The sequence below is a fragment of the Jatropha curcas genome, chromosome 10, assembly GCF_041381405.1.
Source record: "Jatropha curcas cultivar XTBG-Jc1 chromosome 10, XTBG_Jcur_1.0, whole genome shotgun sequence".
In the NCBI taxonomy this organism is placed as follows: Eukaryota; Viridiplantae; Streptophyta; class Magnoliopsida; order Malpighiales; family Euphorbiaceae; genus Jatropha; species Jatropha curcas.
This window is the reverse complement of record NC_143160.1, coordinates 11,962,263-11,974,474: the sequence shown is the minus strand read 5'-3', so window position 1 is coordinate 11,974,474 and position 12,212 is coordinate 11,962,263.

Sequence of the window (12,212 nt, the reverse complement as noted above, 5' to 3'; positions counted from 1 at the left end):
TACATGCATTTTTAAGTTGGTTAATTGAGCCTTTTACTAAAAACACTAAAAACAAAGATCGAACAAAAAAAATTCAGTTTGTCTATGCAAACTAAAATCAACAGGTTTCCCTGGTATTTTAATATCCTTAAAATTATAAAACATCCCTAAAATTGCAAAGAGATATAAGTTCTCTTTTTGGGAGTAGTCTTAGATCATTAATTAATATAAGATTTAATTAATTAATCTAATAATAATATTTTTTGAACATATTAAATAACTCCAACTAAGTGCAAGATAGGCAAAGTGTATTGTACAATTCCTTTTTACTTACTATTTATTATTCTCTTTCTCTCTCTGACAGCTTAGTTCGCAAGTGTACGAAATCGCTACAAGTAATATATGATGAGTAAGAGTATCGTATCCACAGGGATTGTATACCAAGTACCAAAATTATGTTATCTTGTTATTATTTAAACGATAAATGATGAAATTGTTTATAGAAATTAAATTCAACAAGTAAAAATAAGAAGTTAAGCAAGCAATTATTGATTAAAAGAAATCAAGGAAGTAAAGCTACTAGGGGTTTTGATTTCACCTAACTCTATCCAATTTATTTAATTAGTTCATTGATCAATTTAATTATTCAAGTAGGGGAAACAACCCAAAAATCACTAACAAGCTCTCCCGATGTATTGTTAGCTATTTTAACTCGGTCTAATTACCTATCTTCCAATAGCACAATCAAACATGAATTAAATCATTAAGTTTTATGGTTTGTCCTGTGAATTCATAACCTAAGGTCTTTAACTTATGAAAACCCCCCATGAGTCAAACCGTATAGCTTCCGCATCAAGTTATTATTCTCATGTGTTTTATTAACCTTTTCATATCAAAGATCCTTCTTCCGATAGTGATAATTGAAATAAATCAATCTAGGGGAAAATTCTGCCTAGAAGCATTAAGTTCATTAATAAATCATAACTTGAATAAGGAAAAATAAATCTAATTGCATAAATTGGAAAAGAGATTAAGCTACATCAAACCCCCTAGTATAAGAGTTTAGTTACACATAGTACTTAAATAAAACTCAACAATACTTGATAAATATTCCATAATCAATAAGATAATGAAAGAAATAAACAAGATTAAGAGTTAGAAATAAGAACTAGAGATAAATTGCTTGGATGGCTTCCTTGAATCTTTGCACAACTCTTGAATACTTAACTTCTAAAAATAAACTATATACAAAACTATAAAATGAGAGAAAGATGGAGAGTTGTAGAGTATGCCAATCCTTTTACAATGCATCCTTCCTCTCTTTATATAGACTTCTTGGGAGAGAACTTCTACATTGTTTAAGGAATAAATTCCACCTTGTTTATGGAATAAAGCTCTCAATCAAGCCTTGAATTTCTCTCAATTATGTCTTCCATGTGCATAAATTAAGGCTTGATTTGTATGTGAAGAAAGTTGTCCAAGATTAGCTCCATAAATTGGTGGAAGTTAGTTGGCAACTTTTGACTAAGTTTAGGATTCTTTGCTTGGCACGGGCGTGCACTGTAGCACGGGCTGGGGCGTGCACTCCTCTGGAAGTCTTATGCAATAACAGCACGGCACTGTAGTACGGGGTACTGTAGCAGCACGGGCGTGCACTGTAGCACGGTCTGGGGCGTGCACTCCTCTGGAAGTCTTATGCAATAACACCACGGCACTGTAGCACGGGGTACTGTAGCAGCACGGGCGTGCTACTGTAGCACGGGCGTGCTTAATGAATTTTTACCTTATTTTTGTCCTTTTTCTTGCAAAACCCTACATTTTCCTCCAAATCAAGTGAGTTGTGTTTCAAGGAAGCTTTTAAGTAAAAACATATTAATATTTCATAAAAACTAATTTAAATAAATTAAAAGTAATAGAAATTTTATTCAAAATCACAATAAAAATACTATAAAAATAACACTTATCACTCTCTATTCTTAATTATCCAACATGGAATAAATAGTTTAAACGCGTGTGTATATATTTCACATAAATATATTCAAGAGAAGATTAAAAGAAATATCAAATTTCATATAAACTGTTATATCAATTAAATATTTATTATTCTTATTATTATATAAGATTTTTTTTTTTTTTTACTTTTATTGTGATGCTCCAATTATTTCTAAGAGTATTATAAAAGAAAAATATTACATATTCTTTTCTATAATAAAAAAAAATATTAAGTAACTATTTTTTATTTTAGATAATCGTCTATAAGAAAAAAAAGAGAGGCCAAAAATTAATTAAATAGTATATAATCGTCCACAAATCTTTATTTTATTTTTTTCCATAGAAAGAACTAAAAAAAATTAAATATCAAAATATTTATATGTAATATAATTTCAGAATTTTATATTTAAAAATTTATTCTATTTAAAAATTTATTTTTTAAAAATATATCCAATCAAATCGTACAAATATAAAAAAAAAATTTTTTCTATTTTTATCTTCCTCCTAAATAAAATCCTTTAAATTATAATCAAAATAAAATTAAATAAATAATAAATTTAAAAAATAAAATATAAAAATTTTTCAAATGCCTCATTATCATATATATATTTATTAAAAAATAAATTTAAAAGAAATAAAACTTAAAAATTTTGAATACTTAATTATCTATACGTATTTATTCAAAAACTAATTTTTATAAATTATATCCAATCAACTAATAAACTTTAATATATATATATATATATATTTTCTGAGGAATGATTCAGATTCAAATTGTTTAATATTTTCTGAGTCAGGTTCACTAACATCAGAGTTGGTGTTTTCTTCTATCATGTTTACAGATGCTTGAGGAGTGTCAGGAGCTACTTGTTGAATAGTCGCAGAACTAACCTGAAGTCTACTTAATTGATCTTTTAATTTATTTACAAATTCTTTTTTACTTGACTGAGAAATCTGGTAAGGTTTAAACATGTGAGATTTTACTATTTCTTTACCTTTTATATTTTCCATAACTAAAGGTTTATCTTCAAGCATATGTTCTATACGTTTTAATTGTGAGTTTAAACAAATTAAACTTGCATTACTAAAGTTATTTTGTTCAATTACCTTTTTATTTACATCATTATCTTGAGCAATTTTATAAGGTGCACAAATAATTTCATTGTCTTGATATTTTAATTTACTAATTGTTTTAGGAGGAAAATCACTTTTTATGGTTTGTTCATTTACTATCCATTCAGGTCTTCTATCTCTAATTGTTATAGGGTTTAAATCTTTTTCAGATTTATTTTCTTTAATTAATTTATACCAATCAAAGAAATTAATTTTAGTTTGATTATTTATTTTATATTCTAAATAGTCATATTTTAATTCTTCAAAAGTGTAAATTTTTAATATCTTTTTCATTTTAAGTAAATTTTTAGTTTTAGATATTTCTTTTATCAAACTTTTCTCAATATCTATTTTACTCAGAACATTTAATTCTCTATTTATATCACTAACATTTTCAGTGATAGCTGAAGCTGTTGGTGATTCAAGTGAATTGACTAAGGTTGACTGTTGATTTACATAATTATCTACAGGATTATAAACTGCCTGTGGTATAGAATTACTATAATCAACACCTTTCATTTTATTTGTAATATCTGAAGTTGAATATCTTGGTTTTACTATGGTTTGAATAATTGGTTTAGATTCACTATCTTTGTATTTAGCATAAATCACAGAAGGTATGGAAGAACTAGGTTTATCATTTTCATCTGTTGTAACAGAGGAAGATGACCCTGTATACCTCATACTTTGACTGCGATTAAATTTTAAAGTTACTTTACCATCTTCAAATTGTTCAATTTTTTGCAAATTGACATTTGGTTTTATTTGATCAATAACTGGAGGAGGTACAACCCCCTCTAAAATCCATTCATCTGGAAGTGTTATATCTTTCCATTGGATGGTTTTAGGAATTATTGTGTTTGTTTTAGTCAAGTCTGTTTGAAGAAATCTTGTTTCACCAATTTTAGGTTGTAATTTATATTTAGTACCAAAAGCTGAATTCATTGCTTTATAATGAATTTTATAAATTAAAGCTATAGGAATCGATCCTTGCTTCATTTTATAATTATGAGTTTTAATTTCCAACACTATACTTTCTAAAATGTTTAAATCATTTAATGAGACAGTCATATCTGGATAGACCTCAAAGGAGATCGGTCCTTCACTTAAGCTAGTCTCAACTGATCCTAATAAAGAATCTTGAAAATTTAAAAATCTAGCATCTCTTACTACTGCAAGAATACTAGTATTTAATCCTTCTCTGGTTAAAGGTTTTATTCCTACTTGAATTAATCCTATATGAATATATTTATATTTTTTACTTTTATGATGTTGCAAAGTTTTAGAAGACAAAAGAGTTATCCTTTCAAAAGGTTTACTTAATTGAAAATCTCTTTCTTCGGTTTTAATAACATAATCAGTTTTAAATAAATTAAATTTAGAAATTTTATAAATTTGTTCTTTATCCACTTTAGGAATTTCCCATTCATCAATAGCTTTACTAAAATCTTGTAAAATTAATTCATTTCTATTTATTACCCTTTTAATTTCTGAGTTATCTGAGTCTTCAGATTTATTACTACTAGCCGATCTACATAGTAAAGGATCCATTTTATTAGATAGCATAGATTTTAATGACAGTGGTCCGGTTATACTAAACACCAAAGGAATCCGGTTATGATATCTCAAGAATTCGGCCAGGTTATACCCTTCAACTGCCCTACCAATCGGGACTTACACACGGGTTCAAAAATAGGCCACTTACTGTATCTGATATCTCAAATGGATCCTAGGTGTATAATGGTGGGGATCATTCAAGAATTCCACCACTGAACATAAAATTAGTCAATGGATCCGCACTAAATTATCCAGCCCATCTAAACCAGCTTTAACCTATGCCCATACATTAGCTATTCAGGATAACCCCCAGTTTGGTATCCAAAAAGCCCAATGTCAAGCCCGGTTAGCTGCAGCCAAAACACCAGAAGAATATAGATTGATCTGTCAAGAGATGTCTGAACAACTCTCAACCAGTTCAAATCAGCCCATAAAACCATCCACCAGTAAAGCCCAAAGTGCATCCTCCAGTAAATCTTCAAACACTACACACCATAAAAGCAAGGGTAAAATCGTTTTACCATCATCTTCATCATCTAGTTCATCTAGTGGCGAAAGTGATGACAGCGATATCATAAAAATCCAAAGTAAAGCAGGTAAAAAGGAAAAAGAAAGAAAAAAGAAGTTAAAACAGAAAGAAAAAATAAAAAGAAAAGAAAAGCTAAAAAAGAAAAAGAAGGACACATCATCGTCCTCATCTTATTCTGAATCATTGTAAATAGGCAGAAGGAACCTTATTCCTTCACTCTTTGTAAAACACCCAATCAAAGCGGCATACAAGTTTTTTGTAAAAGGCCAACTTAGCAATAGTAAAAGACAGCTCGGCACAGCCAAAATCAACTTAGCAACAGTAAAGGTCCACTCGCCAACAGTAAAGGTCAACTTGGCACAGTAAAAGCAAACAGTAGAGATTCTCCGACAGAGACTACTGTTCACCAACAGTAAAAGCAAACAGTAGAGATTCTTCGACAGAGACTACTGTTCACCAACAGTAAAAGCAAACAGTAGAGATTCTTCGACAGAAACTACTGTTCACCAACAGTAAAAGTAAATAGTAAAGATTCCAAAATTTTTATTTAAGGGAGCCTTTTCCCCTTGTGAAGGCATCGAATGTAATCGCATAATATAGCATATACTTCAATATAGGCGTAGTTATTCTCTCCCTAAACTATCTCCCTCCTTTCCCAGTTCGATTGTAAAGGATTACAAGTGGAAAGTCTTAAAATTCTTGTAAGTTAAAACTAGTTTAAGTTTATCATTTAAAGTTTAATTTTTGTATTTAAATATTGTAATACTATTTTGTTATTTCAATTATTTATTTTAGTAAATATACATTGCTACTTACTAAAGCCCTGTTAAAGGCTTCATTCTCTTCTCCCTCCACACTCTGACTTAGTTCTGGGGAACCCAGGCTAAGGTTGCAGGAACCCTAAACCTTAATTAAAATAAAATCAATTAAAATTGGTCGAGTTGATTGATAAATATTAAATTGATTTGTGATTTGTATGTTGTATATAAGTATGCTCTGTGGTTGCACCTTAGTGTGATCTTCCACATCAGAAATATCATTCTTGTATGTTTATAAATAAATACTATTCAAATTAAAAATCCTTGGTATATCAGCTGGAAACACATAACCTCCTGGTGTTTATCATTGCACTTGATAAACAAGGGAAACATTGTGCTACAACGCTACGTACCAAGAAAATAGTAATGATTTATATGATTATAAATCCTATTGATAATAGTATATTATTTGACATATATATTAATGATATTTTGATTAATATGTATATTGATAATGACCGTTGTTTAGTTCATGCTTATATAGGTTTTAATATGTATGATATGTTTATTAATTTATAAATATTAAAATCAACTTGATATCTGAGTCTGAGTAATTAAACGGTCCTTTCTCTCTTTTGTTGGTATCAGAGCCTGAGGATTTAGAACTGCTAATTGGTATACATATAAAGACTCCAATTTATCATATATCATAGGTTATCTTGATATGGTTCAACTGAACTATACACCTAGGATCTGACAAAATATCGTATCCCACGCTTTTTTATAATCAAAATAATTATAACTCATATTATATTTATGTAATCCTTTAAATTTTACTGGCGTTACTAAAGAAGATACGGGCCAATCCTTAGGATGGATGACGCGTTTTATTTTTATAGAAGAATAAGAAATTATTCCATTTTTATCAAAAGTATGTTTGATGTTTACTGATTCAGTGTCTAATAATATATTATTATAATAGGCCTGAGGTTTTGACAAGTCTGTTGGCATAAAAAACCAATTCTCAGGACAATAATTTTTTATAATTTGCCAAGGATTTGTATGATTATAACCATCCTCAACTTCGATTTCAAAATCAAATAAATTTTTATCAAACCATTTATGTATATTACCAGTAGATTTATATTGGATTTTTGGCAAATCCACAGCCATCAACAGATTTGATAACTCTTTACTGTCTACCGTTTGAGACAGAGTAGCCGTATCATGAGCGGATACGATCGCTTTAGATTTAGAAGACATACCTGGGTCCTCTGTAGAAGAGGATGCCATTCCCTTCAGTGCTTTAATTACTTCAGGAGATTGAGAAAGTTCCTCAATCCATTTTTTAAGGTCTTTAGAAGAAGTGGTTTTAGTGTTTAAGGTTTTACTAAGATCTTCAGAGTGCTCAGAAAGAGCTTTAGTTGGGGAGCCGAAATCTTGTTTAATTTCTTTCCCTTTATCCTTCTTTCTTCCCATTGTTCTGTAAGAATTCTCTAGTTAGAAAGTCTGGAATATTATTATCATTGCCTTTAATATACTCTATGTCAAATTGAAAAATACTTAAAAGCGCTTGTCATCGAGCAAAAATTTGTTTAGAGGCAAGGTTTTGGACATCTTTTTGCAAAACTTCTTTGGCAGATTTACAATCAATACGAAGTAAAAATTTTTGATTTAAAAGATCAGATTGAAATTTATTTATACAAATAACAACACTTAAAATTTCCTTTTTAATGGTAGAATAATTTAATTGAGTTGAAGTCCAATGACCTGAAGTATATTGGATTATTCTTTCTTTACCATTAATTTTTTGTTTTAAAATACCTCCATAACCAATATTAGAAGCATCTGTTTCAACAATTTTAAAAGCATTAGGATCAGGAATATATAAGTAAGGAATTTCTTTTACTAATGATTTTATCTTTTTTACGAGTTGAGTGTGCTGAGTTGTCCAAGGACCAGCATTTTTACAAAGTCTATTATGTAAAGGTTTTATCATGCAATTTAAATTTGGATAAAAATCAATTACATAATTTAAACAACCAAGAAAACGTTGTAATTGGGGTTTATTAGAAATTTCATCAGGAAATTTTTCACCAAAAACAAGTGCTCTTTCTATAGGTTGAATCTTACCTTGTTCTATATAATGACCTAAAAATCTTATTTTAGTTTTAAACAAATCCATTTTAGCTTTACTTAATGCTAAACCATTTTTCTCGATGATCATACAAAATGTTTTTAAATGTTTAAAATGATCTTCTAGAGTTGTACTAAATATAAGCACATCATCAATATAAACAATACAAAATTTATAATATGGGTTAAAAATATCATTCATGATCCTCTGAAATTCAGAATGAGCATTTTTTAATCCAAAAGGCATTACATTCCATTCGTATTGACCAAATGGAACAGTAAATGCTGTTTTATATCTGTCGTTAGGGTCAATTTGAATCTGCCAATAGCCAGATTTCATATCAAATTTACTAAAAATATTTGCATTATAGAGTTACTTTAATAGATCTTTTTTATTTGGAATAGGATACCTAATCCATTTTAAAGCGGTATTTAATGGTTTATAATTTATTACTAATCTGGGAGCACCTCGTTCTATTTCAGCGTTTTTATTCACATAAAAAGCTGCACAAGACCATGGGCTTCGAGATTTAGAAATTAATTTTTTATTAAGTAAATCTTGAATTTCATTTTTACAATGGTCAATCAATTCAGGACTCATCTGAATTGGTCTAGCTTTAGTTTTTATGGTTTTTTCATCAAAATCTTTTTCATATGGTAAGTCCACTATGTGTTGTCTACGATCCCAAAAAGCATTTGGATGGTCAGCACATAATTTGTTTTCCATAAAATTTTTTAGAGTTGAGATTTTATTTTGGATATCATCAGAATTTAATTGGTTTTTAATTCTATTTAAACATGCATTATTTTTCAAATCTTTTAAGTTTTCTTCTTTAGATTTGATTAAAGAATTTATTTCTAACATTTTAATAGAATGAGCTTTTAACAAATTTAATTGTTTCTTTTTAGGTTTTTCCGTAAATTCTAATTGAGCTTTGCAATTTTTTATTTTAAATTTAATACAATCTTCTTTAACTGAATATGGTGTGATGAGATTTATAAATGGAGTGCCTAATATTGCCATATAATTTATCTGAGGTGATAGTAAAAATACTGTGTTTATTTCTAATTCTTGATTTATGATTATTGCATCTGTTTTTCCTATAATTTCAAGTTTAGATTTGTTGGCTGTACTTAATTTTTCACTAGATTTTAACCAATATCTTTTAGGAACTAGATCAGATTTTATACAGTTTAAATCTGCACCTGTGTCAAAGAGTGCAATTGCATCTATCACAAAATCATTTATTTGAATGTTTATTTTTACTAAATATTTTCGTGAAGTAATTTCTTGTAATAAATTGAGAAAATTACAATCTACATCTTCATCTAATTCATTTATTTTTAAATTATTATCTGGTTCGTCTTCTTCTGAAGAAGAACTGGAAATAAGTTGGGATTCGAGTATTTTTATTTTTTTAGAATTTTGTTGAAGTTGGGTTTTTAATTCTTTTACTTCATTTTTTAGCATCTTAATTTCTTTATATAATTCTTTAGTAGATTCATCCGCATCTACTTTTTTAGGTTTATTTTTATTTAAAATGGTAGTTAAATCATAAGTATTAGACTGAATTTTAGGAGTAATATTTTTTATGTCATCTTCGTCTTCAAAACTTTTTATTAGTTTTTTAAGAAGTTTAGCTTTAGTTTCTTGATTTTCAATTCCATTAACTGCTGTTAATAAATTACTTTGATCTTTATATAACATGTTTAAAGAAAATTTTGATGAACTGGAAGAACTTGTAGTAGTTCCTAATTCATCAATTTGATTTTCACTTTCATTAATCTCAGATTCCGAAGAATCCGAATCAATATATAATTCATAAATTTTATTTAAAACATTATCTTCTAAATTTAATTCATGTAATCTTTTATTAAATTTACAAAATTTAGATGTATGCCCTTTTTTACCACAATTGTAACAAGTCAAATTTTTATAAGAAGTTTTAGTTGTAGATTTAGAAGGTTGTTTATTTTTGTGTTTATAAGAAGATTTTGTTCTCTTTTTACTATAAAATTTATCTTGACTAGGTGTAGACCTATATTGTTTTTTAGAGTATTTATTTTTATAATATTTTTTAGGTTTATTTGTTTTAGAACATTGGCCCTCACATTTCTGTGGAGAAGTTATACTATAGTCAAATTGTTTACAAAAAGATCTTAATTCTTTTTTAGTTTTCTGCATTTCATATTTTATCTTTCTTTGAAGTTTTAGATCATGACATATTTGTAAACCTTCCTTTTGAATTATACTAATTAATTGTCCATAGGTTAATTTACTATAGGGTATAGGTTGACCATGTTGTTGTTTAATATGATTTCTAACCTTTTCTCCCAAGAAATAAGGTAACCCAGCTAAAAACTTTTCTTTCCAAAAGCTTTGATTAGAGTCTTCCCTTAACATTAATCGAGTGAGAAAAGTCGTTTAATTAGTTCTGGGGAATATATATATATATATATATATATATATATATATATATATATATATATATATATTCAAGAGAATATTAAAAGAAATATCAAATTTCACATAAACTATTAGATCAATTAAATATTTATTAATTTCTATATATTTTTTTCACTTTATTGCCATAATCCGATTATTTCTAAAAGTATTATAAAAGAAAAATATCACATATTATTTTCTATAATTAAAAAAAAAAAGTAAAAGTATTAGGTTACTATATTTATTTTAGATAATCGTCTATAAAAGAAAGGAAAGAAAGCAGAAGATGGTGAATAAATAAATTAATTAATTATTTTCATATACACCACTTTATCATGAAATTATATTATTTTTTCATAAGATGAACTAAAAAAAATTAATTATCAGAATATTTATATGCAATATAATTTCAAAAATTTATATTTGAAATTTTATTCTATTTCAAAATTTATTTGTAAAAAATATATCCAATTAAATCATTCATGCATAAAGAAAAAAAGAGTATTAATAAAAAAAATACATTTTTCTATTTTTATCTCCCTCCTAAATAAAATACTTTAAATTATAATCAAAATAAAATCAAATAAATAATAAAATATAAAAATTTGCAAATGTCTCATTATCATATATATTTATTAAAAATTAAAATACTTCCAATCAACTAATAAACTGTAATTTTTTAATTCAGCAATATTAAGGGTATTTTAAAACATTTTAAATTTCATTAAGGGTGATACGTGTAATCCTATTATTTTCCCCTTATTTACACTTTTATATATAATATAGACTAGTCTACGTGCGTTAAATGTTAATTGTGCTGGTTATATACTCATTTTTTTACACTATTTTAATTATTTTATCTATATAATATTAAAACATAAGTTTTTATTTAGATTAAAATTAATACAATTGGTTAATTTGTATTAAATTTTGCGATGCAAACTACTTGTGATGCTACTTTTTATGCACTTAAATTATATTTATATAATAAAAGTACTCTCAAAAGAAATTTAACCATATCCCTAAACTTAATTCTTCAGTCTTTAATTTATAAATGTAGATTCTTAAAATCCTCATATGTACCTGAAATGAAAATCAAGTCATTACTCAATCTCCAACTCCTACCTTCAACCCCAAATCAATATCTATATATAAATATAATGAATAATAATAATAAAATTATTTTTTACTGCTACATAAATAAAAAAGAAATGACAAGAAAATTTGAATAATAGTAATCACTTTGACTACAGTGCCAGTATTACTTAGTTAGTGCATTAGAGAAAAGAATATATACACATACACGTAAATTTTTGAAACTCCAAAAAGTGATCCGAAACAGAAATATATAGTTCTAGTTTTTTCTCATTTTATAAATACTATTTTCTTTAAAGTCAAATAGATTTAGAATATAAGAGAAAAAATATTAAAGAATTAAAAATACTTAATCATCAAGCAAGAGAGATATAAATATTTTACTAAATTAAAGTGATATTAGTTAAATATTAATTCAGTAACCAAAAAGAAAATAAAATAAAAAATAAAAATTAATATTAATTCTGTTATCATCGTTATTGTCGTCGCCTTTATCATCGTCGATTCTTTATCAAGTGTGTTGTCGTCGCCTTTATCATCGTCGCCTTTATAATATACTAAATGGTGGAGAGTACACATCTGACGAATTCACTAAATATTGCCAAGA